General features: G+C 58.1%; 2 long non-coding RNA genes across 7 annotated transcripts; one reads left to right on the top strand and one right to left on the bottom strand.

Moving 5' to 3' along the window:
* Positions 1–3,933: 3,933 nt before the first annotated feature.
* On the top strand, positions 3,934–16,486 carry LOC124097427 (uncharacterized). Of its 6 annotated transcripts, XR_006853209.2 has the most exons (5): positions 7,180–9,317; positions 9,417–9,435; positions 9,550–10,003; positions 10,727–10,820; positions 11,769–16,486. It is a non-coding gene; the product is annotated as an uncharacterized LOC124097427 (long non-coding RNA). The 6 variants fall into 6 exon arrangements; XR_006853207.2 differs by adding an exon at positions 3,934–4,166 and having other exon boundaries at positions 8,655–10,003; XR_006853204.2 differs by adding an exon at positions 3,934–4,263 and having other exon boundaries at positions 8,655–10,003.
* LOC131424441 (uncharacterized) lies at positions 5,945–9,843 on the bottom strand. The gene is made up of 2 exons (XR_009227440.1): positions 9,542–9,843; positions 5,945–7,199 (listed from the first exon to the last, which is right to left on the bottom strand). It is a non-coding gene; the product is annotated as an uncharacterized LOC131424441 (long non-coding RNA).
* Positions 16,487–17,582: the final 1,096 nt, after the last annotated feature.

Below are 17,582 nucleotides of genomic sequence, written 5' to 3'. Positions count from 1 at the left end.
GCACCCCCCTGGTCCCTGGAGCAGCACTAATGCGGTGGACAGAGGCCCGGCCCCGCCCCGCCCCGCCCGGCCCGGGGGAGGGTCTGGCCGCTCCTTCCACGCCAGCCCCAGCCGCCGGGGGCAGAGCGTCCCCGGCCCAAGCCCTGACCTTGTCTCCAGGCACCACTCTCCCGCGGGGCCCTCTTCTCTCCAGGTGGTGCCAGCCACTCCCAAGCCCTCCTACTTGGCTTGACCCCCCACCGGGCCAAGGCGCCTCTCCTACTTTCAGTCACCGGCCAGCTCCAGGCCGGCCATCCCCTCAATGTCTCTAGATCCCCTTTCCACTCCCTCTGTCCCAGCCTGCCACCCAGCCCCTCTCCCTGTGGCCCTGTGGGATCAAATCTAGGCCCAGAGCCCTGCACCATGTGGCCCCCTTTTACTAGCCAAATGGAAACTTTTCCACCTCTTGCCTCTCTGTTTGCCACTCCAGAAACCTCACTGCAACCCAAGGCAGCTCATTCTACTGACAGCTTTAAGCAAACTTTCCTTTGCCCCTGCTAGGCAAGCGCTCTACCACTAAGTCACAACCCTGGCCCCTGGGAAGCCCTTCCTGTCGTCTAACCTCACAGTCTCTTGCTGCAGCAGATGTTTGCTTGTTCCAGGCTGGCCTCTAGACTGGAGAGGGGAATGTTGTTTGCATGCAGAGAAGTTCTTATGGGGACCTGGGTCCAAGAATCCAGGTCACCTCAAAGACACAACAACACAAAGCATCCCCTTTTACCACTGCCCTGAGCTCCAGCCTAGGGAAAATCCCCTTGCTTAAGGGACTTTCCTGAAATGAGCCTCTGGTGTCTGCCAAGGCATCCCGGGTTGGCCCAGTTCAGTAACCATGGACTCGGCCCACGCCGGCCCTGGACTCTGAGTTAGAGGCAGCGCTATGGAGGGTTCCAGGATGTCTAGAGGGATGGGTGAGGGTGTGCAGGGGAGGGAGCCGCCTTCACGCTGTTTCCAACTCAGAAGGGCCAATACCCCTGGTCCCGGGGGGCCTGGAGAGGGGACTAAAGCCTAGGTGGCCCTAGTCCACCAATTCCGTCCCGCCCTTATTCTCTTCTGCTCCCCAGGGTGGGTGCTCCGTGGTTTCCGCGCACCCCCTTCACCTTTAACCACCCCCCCCCCTAGCTCTCTCCTGCACCAGGATCCCCTCCCGCCCGCGTGACGCCCCCTCCCCTCCAGGGCACAGACCCCACCAGGGATCCGGGTTTGAGCCCAGGGGCGTCAGCTCAGCACGTGGCTTCCTTGTCGGCCTAAAACGCGGGAACAGCAGCGCCCCCCGGCGAGAGTTTAAAGGGCCGACAGGGCAGCGACTCGGGGTTCCCAGAGACCCAGACGGGCCCAAGGGGACCAAATAGGAGGACCACAGCCCCGGGGTCTCTGGACACCAACACCCTGGCGTTGACCCGGAGCCCGGCGATCAGCGGGGCGCTGGGTCCCGGCGCCTGTCCCCGTCCGCCCCCAGCGCCGGAGCTGCGGCCGCCATGCGCCACCCTGTGGCCAAATCAGGGAGCGTCCTGCGCGGGCTGCGGGACACCTAGGGTCCGACCGCATCGAGAAAAGGCGGCGCCGAGGTCCCGCGGGCAGATCGCCTCGCCCCTCCGGAGTCCGAACGCGGAGAAGGCAGAGTGGGCGGGGCCTTCGGGGACCGGCCCTCGGGAGGTCCACTCCCCACCTGCGCCCCACCTGCGCCCCACGTGCTCGGAACCTCTCGGCATCAGTGGGGCGGGATTGGAACTCGGGTCGCCTCCTAGAGACTCTCGCCACCTCCCGGGTCGGGGGGCACCACTGCGGGGCAGGTTCTTGTGCGTCTGATTTTCCCTTCTGAACCTTAGTCCCCCTGCCCGTGAGAGGAATGACAGCAGTGTCCACCTTCGAGTGTTTGGAGAAGTGGCCGCGGCTGCCAGGGCCCACTGGCGGAGGGAACGTGGCCAGCCTCAGCTGCTCCCCGCCGCGGAGTCACCGGAGACCCTAGCAGCATGAAGCTCCTACCCGGCCCGCGCCTCCCTCCTCATAGCCCGGCCGGTTTCCACCCATCCCCTGCCACCGCGCCCTGCAGACCCCGGAGGCTGAATCACAGCTGGCTGCCTGCTTCTGGCTTCCAGGAGGTGGGCCAAAAGCAAGCAGGAGGGAGGAGGAATGGGGAGAAAGAAGTGGGGGTGGGGAGGAGGGAGGGTTCTGGGAACCTCCATTCTCTCCCTGAATTGGGGCCTGGGGTGAGATTCTGGCTCCAGCTCCAGCGGTGGCCCCTGGGTGGCTTCAGCTCTCACAGGCTCTGTCACACGGCTCCCTTGCCAGGTGGCTATCCCAGTCCTCTCCACAGCCGTCTCCCACCCCCTGGGAACTCTCCTGGTTCCCCTCCTGCCTTCTGGTCGTTCACTCTTGTCCTCCCAGAATGCAGGGTGTGCCAAGGTCTGCCCCAGACCCCACCACGGGGTCCCCTGGGTGGACCAGGGCAGACCTCAGGGGCCAGCCCTCCACTGCCTCACAGTCTCACCGCTTGATAACAAATCTCTTGTATCACCCCTTATGACCTGGAAATGCAAAAGGACATTCATATGCACATAAATTCCAAAAGAAAATCATTGTGATGCCGGACCTGAAATACCAGAGGGAGCCAATAAGGCCACAGGTGAGATCAATGGACTCCAGTTAGGACAGCTCTTCCAGTTCAAATCCTCCACCTCCCAGCTGTGTGACCTTGGGCAAGTTGCTTGACCTCTGTGAACCCCAGGTAGCTGGCTAAAAATGCCACTTTACTGTATAGATTATTTTGAGACTTAAATGAATAACTCTTCATAAATCATTTAGAACAGGGTCTGGCTGGTGTTAAACATTAAATGAGTGTTGGTTAAATTAACCCATAGGAAAATAATTTAACACGTGAATTTCAAATTAGAGATTCAAAGTTGGATATGGTGGTGCCTGCCTGTAATCCCAGATACTAGGGAGGCTGAGGCAGGAGGATCGCAAGTTCAAGACCAGCCTGGACAATTTAGCAAGACACTGTCTTAAAACAAAAATGATGAGCTGGGGTGTCGCTTGGTGGTTGAAAGCCCTGGGCTCAATCCCCAGTATTGAAAAAAAAAATCTGAATCTGCTTGTGGAGGACATGACAGAATAGCGAGAAGTTTGTGCCCATAGAACCCAGATGAGTGTGAGAGCCCCGCAGACTCAGGCCATCCAGACCCGTTGGCGGCTCTAGCTCAACAAACGCATTGGCAGCAGGTAAGTAATTTTCTGAAATGGTGACAACTTGGTGAGGCTCTGAACATGATAAGGAGCAACCTTCCCTATATTTCTGGGAAATTCAGTGCATGTTAACAATTGTGTAAACTGCTATCTGTTCCACGCCTGCCAGACCCCGTGGCTCTAGGCAGTGACCCTGGCAAATACGTGTTTCCCTCTGTATCACTGTAGGACAGGACACCCAAGTCAAGTGGCAGGTAGGACAGCTCTTCAAGGTGTGCACCGTCCTACAAATCCCAGGGCATCCAGTGTCTGGGGCCCCACCCACTAACTTCCAGGGGTGCCCCCACTTGAAATCACCCTCGAATTCCTCAAACAGACCTCCTGCTGCCCGAGGGATTTTGCCAAGGGTCCCAATTCCTGAGTCCATTACCCAGAGTCCTCCACAAGCCAGCTCCCTTTGCCTCCCCACAAACGCAGAACCATCCCAGCGGCACCCCCGGGACCCCCACGTCCACTCTACAGGCTCCCCCTCCCCAATGAACACACGCCCTCTCCAGGTGACTCTGGAGACCCCTCGGAAGCCCCACCCACCACCTGGTGGAATACCTGCCGACCCCTGGCTGATCCTTAAGACTCAGTTCTGGTCCCCACCCCACCCCTTCTGGCCTTCCCTCAAAGACCCCAGCACTGACCCCAGCCCTAGTCACCAGCATGGTCATCTGTACCCATCCTGAGTCAGAATCGCGGAGCCCTTGTCCTGGGGAAGCTCGCGCCTAGCGGAAGCTTCGGACCCAGTCGGGAAGGTGCTGGCGCAGAGCCTGCTGGGACCCGAGGACAGAGAGACCCGCCGCCAGAGGGCAGCATCCAGGGGAGCGAGGACCCCGGAGTGGAGAGGAGGCGGCAGGCACCCCTGGCTGACACCCAGGGGCGGGCAAAGGTCCGAGGTGAGACCCTGGGCTCGGGAAGCTCAGAGTTGCCCGCAGCAGAGTGATTAAGCCGAGGCTGGTGGCCGCAGGGGACAGTTGGTGCAGAGCTTGTAAGGTACCGGGGAGGCTGTACTTTGTCCTGGGGGGATTGCGGAGCCCTGGCAGAGATTAAAGAAAGGGAGGGACGTGGCCAGGTCTGCACGTGGCAGAGTTCCCCTGGAGAAGACGTGGAAGATGTGCAGCCCGAGAGCAAGAAGAGAATGGTCCCAGGAAAAGTCTGGATTCGGGTTGGGGTGGGAGCAGGGCGGGAGTTGAGCCGCAGAAACAAGAGAGCTTGGTTTCCGCCGAGGCTGAGAAAGACGGAGAAGGTCCGAGCGCAGCCCGGATCTCAGCCTAGTGGACCGTCAGGGATGAGGGAGGACGGCTGGATGAGGCGGCTGGCTGGATGGCTTGGGGAGGGCCCCCAGGACCTACCCCATCCGCCCCTGGCAGAAGGACCGGCTGCAGGCCCCTCTGGGGACACTAGAGGGAGCTCCAGGACAGATTCAAGCTCCACTCTGCCTCAGTCACCCCCGCCACCCCTCCCTGAGGAGAACAGGACCCACCCCATGCTCAGATACAGGCTCGGGGTCCTGCTGGGGCCTGGTTGACCTCTAGTGGCTTCAAGGTCTCAGGGCCACCTTACCCTCCAGCCACCGGATATGCATTGGGGAGGGGTCTTGGGGTGTGGACCGTGGGGCAGAGGTAGAGGACTGCAGGTGAGAAGTGCTATAGCTTTTCCCAGGGAGGAGAGTGTGACTCCCAAGGTCACATCACTGTCTGGCAGAGCTGATCCCAGCCAGATCTGCTGCCCCAGCTGGGGAGGAAGGGACAGAATGGGCTCTCAAACTGCAGGAAGGTCTAGGGCCTTCCTGACCCTTCCCGGAAAACCTAGGTGAGAGGAGTCTCCCATGAGCCACCTCCACACACCCTGAGGAATGTTCTAGGAATGTTCTAGGTCCTGGTGTGGTGGCGGTTTGGGGAATGGGGCCGTGTGTATACAGCTGCTGGGTCTGCATGGTGCTCTGTATGTCCTGGAAGTGCTCCAGTTCAGTGGGAGGCTGAGGCCCCTGCCTGTGGAGCTCAGCCTCTCCTCCGTTTGGGGTCAAAGCTGGCCAAATGGGATTGGGACTTCAGCTGGGGCTGCAGCCAGGGCTGTCTGAGTGCAGGATCATGAATCAGTCTCTCCCTAGGATCAGGGTTCAGGCTGGTGTCCTGCCTAAACTGAGCCTGGCTCCTGGTGAAGGTGCTGCTGAGGTCTCCCTATGGGAATCGGGTCTTCACTGCTGCAGGAGCGAAGGCACCCACACATCACTCACCCAGCAGGAGGGCCAACACCCGGTGCCTGGAGCTCAGGAGGGGCTGGGGCTCCAAGGGAGAACCTGCTTCCCACAGCCGGCTCAGTCCAGAAGGGAAGCAGACATTGAGCAGTGAATTGCAGTGGATCCAGAGCCAGCCATGGATGGGGGGGGGGGTGCATTCCAGGCAGAGTTTGCGTCCCAGGCCAGGGAGGAGGGAGGCGGAGGCTGGCACAGCATCCAGGAATGGGACATGTGCCTGAGCACAGAGCTATAAGGTGGCTCCCAGGCAGCTGGAGAGAAGGGGGACCTCTGGAGGTCCCCATGCGTCGGGAAGTGGGGTGAGCCTCGGGAGACCTCCTGCAGGCCGGTGGCAGAGTGGAGCAGTTTGACAGTCTCGAGGGACCACTCCAGCGGTGGAGGGAGGAGTGGCGGGAGACCAATTTTTTGGAAAAGTGATTGAAGTCTCTGCCTGAGTCTAAATGGCACACTCTTTTAAAATTTTATGAAAACAAAAAATGAGTAACAAATGGAGACACGGAAATAGGAACCCCTTTCCTATTAATCCAGATGGGAAGAGCAGGCCCAGGCCCAGCTAGGCCAAGAGGACTTGACTAACCTGGAGGGAAACGCTCCAGAAGGCCCACAGCGCTCGCTGAAAGCCGACTCCCCAGCTGACCTGAGCACCAAGAATCTGAGGCCCCCTTGGATGCCAGTTCCCATTGCCCAGGAGGAAAACTGAGGCTCAGGGAGTGACAGGAAAGGACCCTGTCTGCACAGTCCCTGCAGGTCCACCGCCACACACTCACCAGACACGCACACAGACGCATGCACGAGCTCGTGAGTACACGCAGCAGCCCCCGCAGCCCCAGTGCACGTGGTTTGAGCAGAGCAGCCCCAGTGCGTGCCTGCACTGGGCACTGTGGCACCGGTCAGCAAGAGGGTCCTGCAGCGGGAGCCCAGCCTCGCCTCTGTGGGGGAACCCCAGACCGCCCAGTGCTGCCCCCTGTGCCAGGCCACAGCCACTGGAGCCCAGGAGGAGCCAGGGTTGGTTGGTTCCTAGTGTGTGACAAGGCAGATCAGAGGGGCCAGCTGCCACTGTCCTCGCTCCCCAGGGGTGTGTGTGTGTGTGTCTGTGTTTTGCTGAGGAGCAGGGCAGTAGTGTAGGGCCCACATCAAGTCAGAAGGCGAGGGTTCCTCGGCTCAGTGGTTCAGGGTGCCTGCCTGCCTCCCGTCCTCTGCTGTCTAATAAGGACCTTTTGTGAATCAGACAAAACAAGACACAGCCTCTGCCCTCTGGAAGTGCAGTCCCGGGTTGAGCTGTCACCGTACACATGTGACTGTGGCTGGGAGGCCTCAGAGAGGCAGCTTCCATTCTGGCTGTGGGATGGTGACTGATTCATGGCCTTCTCTGAGCCTCAGTTTCCTCATCTGGAAAGAGGGGCCATCCTTTTCCCAACCACTGGTTGGATTTGCTTTTAGGATTACATACGATGCTGGATGTGCAATATTTTGGGAAGAAAAAGGAACATGTGAGTTAGATCAGAGTCAGGTGTCAATGTCGCTGATGCTCGGAGGTCCGTGGTAGAGGAGTGTGGATGAGTTCACAGGCCTAGTCAGAGAGGCCTGGCTGGGTTTAAATTCCTGCTGTGCCAGGACTAGCTGTTGGAGATGGAGCAGTCTATTGAAGCTCTCTGGGCCTCTGTCTTTGAGTCTGTAACAGGGACATAATAATAATGCACATTACATGGGATGTGCTGCAGGATAGTGTATGTAAAACTTTTAACTGGGCCTGCCACAAAGTACATGCTCAGTTTAGTCAGTTCCTACTGTTATTTCTAAGTTTTCAGTTATTCATTCAATGAATGCTTACTGAGCATTTACTATGAGCCAGGCACAATTCTAGGCACTCTCCAAATTCTCTCAATCCTTCTAACGACTCTATTATTATCCCCATTTTACAACCATGCAAACTGAGGCACAGTGAGGTCCAGTCACTTATTCAAGGTCACACAGCTGGTAGGAATTGGAACCTAGGTCTGTTGGTCTCTTTAAATCCAGCTTTGAGTCATGTACTTCCCCTTTATAGTTCAAAGTCCTCCCCTCTCCCCAGCAGCAGCCCCTGTTAAATAAATCATCCAGTAACGGTTTCTAATTCCCAGACTTGGTTGCAAATGAATTATTCACATTGTAAGGCCTGCAAACCGCAAACTGGGCCTCATTACCCAAGAAGGCCGCCTGCCCACAAGATGCCGCTCCCTCCCCTGGGCTCCGGTCCTGGCGGGCCAGTCAGAAGTTGCCAGAGTTGGCGGGCGGGCGCCAGGGCCCAGTCCCTGAGCTCTGCTCTGGGAACTGGGAGGGGGGGTTTCCCTCCCCATTTCCCAGCCTTTGCTTTCTAACAAGCTCCCAGTCTTAGGTTAAGAGAAGACCTGGGTTCTAGTCCCAGCTCTGCCCTGAGCAGCTGCGTGACCTCAAGCAGGTGGCTTACCCTCTCTGAGCTTCCAAGGCAGACTAAGCTTGCCCTCACTGGGGCACAGGGCCCCACTTGACACATTCTCTTCTATCTGTGGGCTGAGGCTTGTGCCACCTGGCCAGGCCCTGTCCTGGATGCTGAGGACAAAGCTTCTGTCCAGCATGTGAATGAAACTGTGGCATGAGTCAGAGCCCAGGCCGATCCTAGAAGGTGCTGTCTCCAGAGATCCTCTTCAGGGCACAGCTGCTGCGACTGTTGACTGCTGGTTCCTCCCGGAGTTGTGCCCTACTGCCTGGGGCAACCCTTGGCCAGGGACTGACCAGTGTCGGGTGCTACAAACGCCTGCCTCCACCGGAACAATTGTGAAGGACCAGCCACTCGCAGGGTCCCCACAGGGGCCTCTGGTGCGAGCTCATTGTGGGTCAGTTTCTCCTGCATCTCCCCACTGCCTTCCCGGTGGATCTGCTGCGGGCACAGCCCAGGAAACCCTCAGCTCAGAGGCTGGAGACTCGTCACAGACAGGGCCAGTCCTGGCACTCAATGAGACCCGATCCAAATCACCAGCAGATTCCTAACTCCCAGGCTGGCTGAGCCTAGTTTCTGCCCCAGCCAAGCTCAGATCCCAGTCCCAGGTTGAGCCCTGACGTCAGTCACAGGCTGAATCCAGATGCTAACTGATCCCTAATCTTATTGCAGACTAAGCGCTGATCTCGATCCCAGGCTGATCTCCAGGCCTGTTCCAAGTTCTGATCCTGATCAGATTGAGCCCAGCGTTCACAGAAAGCAGGGCACCTATGGAGACCCATGGAGATGGGACAGAGGGTGGTAAGTGGGAGACAGGAGGAGCCTGGAGTCCAGGTTAGACTGAGAACAGAACCAGACTAACAGCCCGTCAGCCAGAAGACCAGAGGCCCAGAACTTCAGTTCACAGAGAGGTCTTCTCCAAAAACACCCAAACAGGGGTTTCCTCTTGGTGGAAGAACCAAAATCTGAACCAAGGATGGTAAGAAGGCTCCTCAGAGCTGCCATTCTGGAGCAGGGTGGGTGTCCCATGCATTAAGCCACGGTATTCCTCTGGGTCCCCACTGCCCCTCAGAATAACCCTGTGGATTGAATTATTACCCATTTTACAGAAAAGAGAGTTGAGGCTCGAGAAGCAAATGACCTGCCTCTTGCCTCCGTCGTGGGAGAATCAGCACTCGGGCCCTTGACCTCCCTGTACTTTGGTGGGGTCTAGGTGCAGGCAGTTACAGTCTCCTGAAGAGAGGCCTAGGGCTTGCAGTCCCTCTGCCACGCGACTTAGCTGTTGGCTAAGTCCTGAGCCTGCCCAAGGCAGGAGAGGAGCCAGGGAAGAGAAAGGTTGGTCCCTGAGACTGTTGATGTGGCTAGTTCCGGCCCCAGCCCCAGGCAGGGCCTCCCACTCATATAAAGTGGTTCCATCCCCTTCTCCCCCGGCAGGCGCTGGCTAGCATGGCAGGTGAGGAAACTGAGGTCCAGAAAGGGGATCCCACTTGTCGGGCTCACAGAGCTGAGACCTGCCCCCAGAACCCCCATGCTCGGCCTCCCGCCCTGTGTTCCTTCACCTGCACAGGAGAATGAAGGCCGTCCATCACCCCTCGTCCATCCATCGTCCACCTACCCGCCCCCCGGGTCAGCAGCCGGTCCGTAGCGTCCTCCGTGTGCCAAGTCTGGGCAAATTCCGCAGGCGGAGTGGAGACCCGAGGCAGAGCCCGTGGACTCTCAGGGGACCCACAGATTAAACAAACATGCCGCAGAAAGAAACGCATCGCCGAGTGCTGAGAGCCGCCCAGGATGTAACCAGGCCTCTCCCTCTCGGGGTGCTCCCGGCCCCAGGGAGCTCCAGGCAGAAACCCTGCAGAGAGCACCCAGGGCTTAGCCTCAGGGGACAGGGGCTTCGAGAAAAGCAGGAATACTCCCCCAGGGAGTCAGGCAGCTTGGTGAGGCTGCAGCCAGGCCACCTGACCACTGCGACCACTGACCACTGCGAGGAGAAGCCCTCCAGGGGGCCTTGTCTGCAGCAGGAGGTGAGAGAGAGGGGGAGAGACAGTGTGCTGTGGGGTCTTTGGCAAGCCTGCCCCTGGATTCACTTTGTGAGCCATCCAGCTGGTGCCGGAAGCCTCCAGGAACCGCATGGGAGCTTTAGGAGAAATAATGAGAGTGGTTATTTCAGGAGGAGGAACAGCGTGAGCAGACGGGTGGAGGTGGGGAACAGCAGGCAGACCCAGGAAGGCGGAGCGAGGAGACAAAACAGAGGAGAGCCCAAAGTCCAGCCCGTGGCGACATCATGGCACCCTGGGGAGGCTCTGCTCCCACCACACACCAGTGTGGATATCTGCTGCCCGTCACAAGCTGACTGTGTGCCCAGAGAGGCTCACATGTGTGCCCTCGATCCAGGAAGAGCATTACTGTTAGAGCCCATTTTATGGCAGGAAAATCGAGGTCAGGAGAAGTTAGAATCTGCCTCCCAGGAAGGTGTGAAGTGAAGGATACAGCCCCATGGCGTCGGCCACACGGCCCAGCCCCTTCACTCCCCTGTGTGCCCACAAGACAGCCAGAGGAGATCTGCACAGGTGTCGGCAAGTCCTGTGCAGCTCCACCTGCGGTCTCTCCCACTAAACCGGAGCTCATTTGCCTCGGTCATCCCGGGCTCCAACACGGGCCCTAAATCAGTGCCGAGGACATCGTGGGGATAAACCATCAACATGGGGCCCCTGCGTGGTTGATACTGCCTTGTTCCCATTGCACAGGTGGGAAAATGGAGTCCCAGAGAGCAACGGGGGAGCTGTAATTCACCAGGCTACGAGCATCTAAATCAATGAACTAATTAATGAGTAAACGAGCGTGAGTAATGACGAATGGCTGACCTAGAGGGTGGGAGGGGAGGTCATTGGAGGAGTGAGAGACTGCAGGGGCACAGCGGGGTGACCGGGAGAGTGAGGTCCTCCTTCCTCCCATCCGTACCTCGGTCCACCTCCAGCTTCCAGGAAAAAGGCCCCTTTGCTGTCCTCTCAGGGAGAATCCAGACTCTCTGCCAGGCTGTTGCCTAGCAACAGTGCCCTGCCTGGCCAGCCCCGCCCTCTCAGTGGGCCAGGGCCAGGGTGCGCAGCCAACCCGGGGGCCTGGCCACTGGCAGGCAGGGAACGGGGGACCCGGGCTCCCAAGCTGAGGACAAGGATGTCAGAGATCGGGGAGGAGGCTGGGGTGGGCCTGAGGCCGGGCCAGGACCCCCCGAGGAAAGACCACGTGGAGCAGCCGTGACTCTGGCACAGGTCCCGGAACAGGGAGGGCGGATGCAGGATCCCACAGGCCTTGAGTCTCAAGTCCTGGGTTTGAGTGGACCCTGGAGCAGTCACTTCCCTCCACGGCCGGCGTGAGGAGGGAAGGCGCACAGCGGGCTTGGAGCAAGCAGGCTGCTTTCATAAGCAACGAGGGGACAGGACGATGTGCCCGCAGCCCTGGGTCTGCAGGGCCCCTGGGGAGCAGCCCCTCTCCGGCCAGGCCCTGAAGGACTTCTCCAGGTGGAAATGGGGTGAGGAGAGGGGCAATTCCTGGCGGAGGGAACAACCCCAGCGAAGGCTGGGAGCCTGAAGCTGAAGTGCATCTCATAATACCTCATGTTTGCGAATGGCCAGGCACATTTGCATTGAACCCTCACCGCAGGCCACGAGGCTGGAACGTGTGCTCCCATTTTGCAGGAAAGGGAGTGTGGGCTCAGAGACCAGCAGGGGTACTGGGGGTCACACAGCAGGTGAGCCAACTCCAGCTGCCTTTCCCCTGAATTCCTCACAGGAAGAAGAGGCTCACCTAGGGGGAGCAAGAGTGAGAAATGTGGCCACACAGTGTGCAGGGACACCCTGTGTGCGACTGGAAGCACGGTGAATTTCGAAATCTGGGCAGGGGCAATGGGGAGCCACTGATGGTTTCTGAGCTGGGAGAGGATGGCCCAGGCCAGGTCCTCAGGTCCCTCGGTGCTGCCCCGGGGCCATCTGTCTCCACCTCCTACACTCTGCCACTCTTTGCATCCATGTCCCCCACCCTCCGCCCCCACTGCCTCTCAGCCACTGTGAGGAACCATGTGTGACGGTGGAGAATGTAAAAATATACGAAAAACAACAAGGGCGACTGCGCTCGGCTATAAATACCCTGACGGCGGAATCGCTCCTCCAGTCCCCTTCCTGCTGCCTGAGGAGCGGGGGCTTGGTGTTCGGCAGGTGGAGAGGGGGACTCAGGAAGGGAGGAAGGAACGGGAATGACCGCTTGCAGACCTACTTTGTGCCAAGCGCTTTGCAAGCCTTGTCCTCACGAAACCCTGACAGTGACTCACTCCTGATCCCCTCTTTACAGATAAGGAAACTGAAGCACGAGAAGTAGGTCATCTGGCCAAGGCCACTCAGTCACACGGCCTGGGAGGGAGCCGGGCAGCTGGAGCTCCTGCAAGCTCCGCCTGGCGGGAGAGGCCAAGCCGGCCTCCGGCCAGCTCTGCAAGCAGAGGAGGCCGCCTGGGGTCCCTCCAAGGTCCGAGAGGGCCCACGGTCCCAGGTGCCCGCGGCTTCCACCCCTTCCATGGCTCCCCATCGCCCTGGGCCAAAGGACATGCTCCTGGGTGCGGCCCTGGGGTGCTGTGGTCTGCCCTCTGCCCACGTCCCTGTGGGTGCCCGGGTCTCTGAGCCACGGCCACGTGGACCCTCTAAGGGGAGCTTCACAGGACTGAGCCTCTCTCTGTCGGTCCTTGCCACTTCATTTTCCGGGGCTAGGTCACCCTTGGTGCCACCTCCTCAGGGAAGACACCAGGCTTCCTCCACTGCCCTGAGGGCCCTCCCCCAGGACCCCAGGCCCGGTCCCAATCTTGAGGGCTTCTCAGTGGCCAGGGGAGGAAGGTGCCTCCTCTGGTGAGTGGCCAGGGCTGTGGTGGCAGCAGTGTGACCTGGCCTTGGAGACCGGCTGGAGGTGTGGGGTGCAGGGCCCTGGAGGGGAGTCAGCACTGGGGCGCTGGGAAGAGGAAAGAAAATGGAGGCGGGAGGGACAGGAAGGGACTCCTGGGGCCCCTGCTGGGGGACACACAGGGTGCTGACTGAGGACAGAAATGAACTGGCTCCATCTCTGGGCCTTCATCCTGCTCCCGGCCCATTCCCCCTCTGGCCAGGGGGCTGAAAGGCGAGTGGGAGGTTGTTCCCTTCAGGGCCGTCCCCCCCCCCACCCCAGGGCCAGCGCAGCCCACGGAAAGATCGCGGGAGCCGCTGGAGCAAGTTGGAATTTTAACTTTCCAGGAGTCCCTTTTTAAAAAAATAAAGGAAAAGCAAATTGAAGTTAGTTTTAACATTTTATTTAACCCAATATGCTCCAAATATTCTTTCTATATATGATCAAGATAAAAAATTATTGAGACATGTTCCTTTCTTTTTTTTTTAATACTAAGTCTTCCAGATCCAGTGTGTGTTTTACACTGACCACCCTCAGTGTGGAGCAGCTGTGGGTCCACTGCCCAGTAGCCACGTGGCCAGCAGCTGCTGTACTGGACCGCACGGCTCTGGATGTGAAGCCCCTGAGAGTCAGGACTGTGATGAGACCCACCATTATGATCTCCAGGGTCTGGTGCATAGGGGATGGTCAGGAGGTGTTTGTTGATTGACTGACTGAATGAATCAATGTCCAAGATCTTAAAGGACCTAAAGGGAGGCTGTCAACTCAGGCCATGGGAAGAGCGTGGAGATGAGTCTAGTCTCACATTCGTCTCCAATTCTCTGAGTCCTGCCCCTCCCCAGACCACAGTTCCCCCATCTGGGTTGGATGTGGTGACTTCTCTGAGCTCTCTCTAGAGGAATGTCCCCTCAGTGTCCCTGCCCTGCTCCACCTCACGACCCTGTCCTCCCTCTCCCTGTGTGTGAGACGAGGTCTCCGGAAAGGCCCCGGGTGACCTTCTGTACAGAGGGGACCAGACCCCACAGGGGGAAGCTGAGGAAGAGCAGCTGCCACACACTGCCTGGGCACAGGGAACGAGGACCTGTGGGTGCTGACACCTCCGTCACCCCACACCCCACAGGGGTCCAGAGCTGGGAGGAGAGTGGGGCCGGCTTGTCGCTCTGATTCTGCAGGAGTGAAACAGGAGGGCCAAGGGGCCAGAGAGCAGGTCCCGGGGCAGGAGAGGACTGACCCTTTGCCTGGGAACCCTGTTTTCCTCCTCCAAAGTCTGGGTACAAAACCTGGCTTCTTCCTGTCAGCGCCTCGAATCCAGGTTCCGCTACCTAACAGCCCGCTGGCCTTGGAAAGACGCTTTACTTAGCCTCAGTGGCCTTATTTGTTCAAGGGATCCTAATATCAGCAACCACAGGAATCTCTGAGCCCTTGAAACGTGTCCCCACACAGGAGCCCACGGGGTGCCTGGGACACGGTCAGGGCACCTTGAGGCCATCGTGAACTCCAGAGTCGCGTTCCTTGGCGGCGGCAGGACGACTGTTGTGGATTCAGAATCCCAGGTGGCTTTGGAGACCATAAAGCCCTTTGTGAGGACTTTCGAGACTGTTGAGAGCCGTGCACGTCGGGGACCAAGTGGCCTTTCAAAGACATGGGCAAGAAGTGGGGTGGGCGAGGGGAGGGGAGACGCAGCCCCTCCCTGTGCCCGGGAGATTCCAGCCGTCTGCAGATTCCTGCGATTCTGCTCCAGGCCAGAGCGGCCTCTGCGCTGACTCAGCGCGGCCCAGGGATGGCGATGGCGGGACCTGCCCAGCTTCCTCGCACTCACGCCTTGTTTTCTTTCTGCCACAAAAGCCATGAACTTGACATCCTTTGAAGATTTCCTTACTGGGCTGAGGGGGCGGGGAGCTCCAGGCCTCTGGTGACCTTGCTCCGACGTCTTGGGGCTGCTCCCCACCAAGGAAGGATCGCGGGCGCCAGGGCTGAGGGCAGGTGGGGGCCACTGCCTCGGAGCCACTATGGGGCCAGCACAGGGAAGGTCCGGCTTCCAAGGCCACCTTCTCATCTGTGACCGTGGGCGAGTTCTTTTCCCTCTCTAAGCCTGAGTCCCTCAACTGTCACATGGGGTCAGTGATGCTCATCTTGTGTTTGCGTCATTCAGTGGCTTGGTATGCAGGCAAGTTCTGTCCCTGCGTCCGCCCACAGGCCTGAGGGCCTTCTAATAAGGGAGAGGCGAATGGCAAGGCAGCTTCTGGAGGCTAGGGATTATGAGCACGGGTTTCCAAATCAGGAAGATCTGAGTTTGAATCTTGCCTCTGCAACATACCAGCTGTGTGTTTTTAGGCAAGTCACATTCCCTCTCTGAGCCTCAATATCCTCTGCTATAAAACTGGCACAATAATATAGTCTCTACCTCATAAAATGTTGGCAGGAGGACTGGGAATGTGGCTCAGTGGTAGAGTGCTTGCCTGGCACGTGCAAGGCCCTGGGCCCAGTTCCCAGCACCACAAACAGAACAAAACCAGAAATGTCTGCAAGGGTTCAGAGACATGGTCCTATGGCGGGTGGCACAGGGAGCCTGGAAGAGGAGAGCTGCTCAACGAGTGGCGCCCACTCCCCTCCCCAAACTGCAGCCCTTTCTCCCCGCTGCCTCGGTGCCTCGGCACATTTGCAGGTGTTAGATAAAAGCGTCTGGGCCAGTCAGCACCCTGCACCTGGGGCCTCCTCGACCCCCCTTGAACTTCTCTGGTACAGTCCCCCTCCTTGTCCCTGCCCGGCCCATGTCTCTGTGTGCTGTTGACCCTGCTCCTGTTGGGACTCAGCTCCTTTGAGCCCCTCCCTACAACCACGCACAAGCACCCTTTTCACAGGGAGGAGAGTCTACACTGTAGGCACACAAGTGAGCTGAACAAGCCCCGTCAGGATTGTCACTGCTGTGCAGTCTGCCTGCCCTCTGAGTGCATCCCTGGCTTGCTCCGTCCTACCGTCACTAGTCCATAGATTCCCTGGGGGCCAGGGCTATGGCCTTCATCCACTGTGTCCCAGCACCCAGCACAGTCAGTACCTGGCCCACAGTCAGTGGGTAGCTCGGAACTACCAAACACAGGGTGAGTAAATGGATAAATGAGAGGGAAAGAGATCACTGAGGCAGGGGTGAACTGCATGGCTGTCCAGCGCCCTCAGCTGACTGTTAGGGTCTGTAAACAAGTCAAGATGGCGCCTGGCATTTTGCCAGAGGGAGTGGTTTGTGAAGTAACGCCAGCGAGCCATTAAGTGTGGAGATTCCTTATTGGTTGACTGCTATATCTAGTTTATGTTAATTAAGATACGATGTGTGGAATGTATATATACCCCTCCTGTCCTACGATAAATGGCTCCCACTCCTGCTGTATCAATGTACACAAGTTGTTCGTCACCCCACGGTTAGTTTGCTACAGCCGGACTGCGGCAGCTGTCAAAGGTCAGTTGTGGGCCATGGGAACTGTATGAGTCAGCTTCTTGTTACTGTAATGGAATGCCTGAGGCAGTCTAACTTTACAAAGAATAAAGGTCCATTTGGCTTCCAGTTCTGGACAGTCTTGGGCATCATGATGGCATCAGCTCAGCTCTGGTGTAGACTCTCTTAGCTTGTGTCACATTGTAGCAGATGGCAGTGGTGGCAGCAAGGGATCACATCTTATCCAGGAAAGCAGAGCAAGTGAAGTGGGGCCAGATGCAGGCCAGGTAACAGCCTCTGGGCAAGAAGGACTTTATGCCCTCCAAGGGTAGGAACATGTGTGGGCTTGGGAGCCATCGCAGACCTGGGTTTGAACCCCACGTCTCCCAGCCCTACATTCTGGGAAAGTTACTTAATCGGCAGTCAGAATTCCTCCCCCAGGGGCTGGATGGGGGGAATCAGTAAGAAAATGTTGTAGAATTACCTGGTCCAGGGCCTGGCCTAGGTGTGGTCTTCCTGAATGAGCTTGGGGTAGGAGTGGGGACAGGTGTGGCCCCACCGCTGCCCTGAGCTCCTGATGGGAAGAGCACTGGACGGGGAGAAAGGAGGCAGGTTCTGGTCCATTGGGATGTGTGGCCTTGGCCAAGTCACTCCCACCACGCAGCCTCGTTGACCTCCCTTCGGCTCAATCCTGGGAGGTAGTTAATGGTGAGCTTTGGGAGCAGAGAGACCTGGTTCAGCCAATTATGTAAGGCAAGGCACCCAACCTCTCCGAGCCTCAGTTTCCTCATCTGTAAGACAAACATCCATTGGTGCACATGACTCTTCCCAATTCTGCATTCAGAACTTAGAATAGCTTAAAATCAACCACAGTGGGAGAATTCACACCGAGGTCATCAGCGAGCTTTAGAAATCAGCATGCAGGGGCTGGGGATGTGGCTCAAGCGGTAGCACGCTTGCCTGGCATGCGTGCGGCCCAGGTTCGATCCTCAGCACCACATACAAACAAAGATGTTGTGTCCACCGAAAACTAAAATAAATAAATAAATACATATTTAAAAAAAAAAAAAAACAGTGACAGTCTGTTCCCCAGGGTACTCCAGATAATGGTAACTTCCACCCTGGGTGCTGGGAGAGTCAGTTATTCTCCATTTTTCTAAGCATGTCGCACAACCCCTGGGGCCCAGTGGATCAGCACATGCTGGTCAAACTCAGCTTTGTCCCTGGCCTGCTGCGAGATGCTCACATCTGTCGTC

Source organism: Marmota monax, unplaced genomic scaffold (assembly GCF_021218885.2).
Source record: "Marmota monax isolate L192 unplaced genomic scaffold, Marmota_monax_Labrador192_F-V1.1 WCK01_AAM20220418_F8-fsc00020, whole genome shotgun sequence".
NCBI lineage: Eukaryota > Metazoa > Chordata > Mammalia > Rodentia > Sciuridae > Marmota > Marmota monax.
The sequence above is the reverse complement of the archived record's forward strand: the minus strand, read 5'-3'. Positions and strand labels throughout refer to the sequence as shown.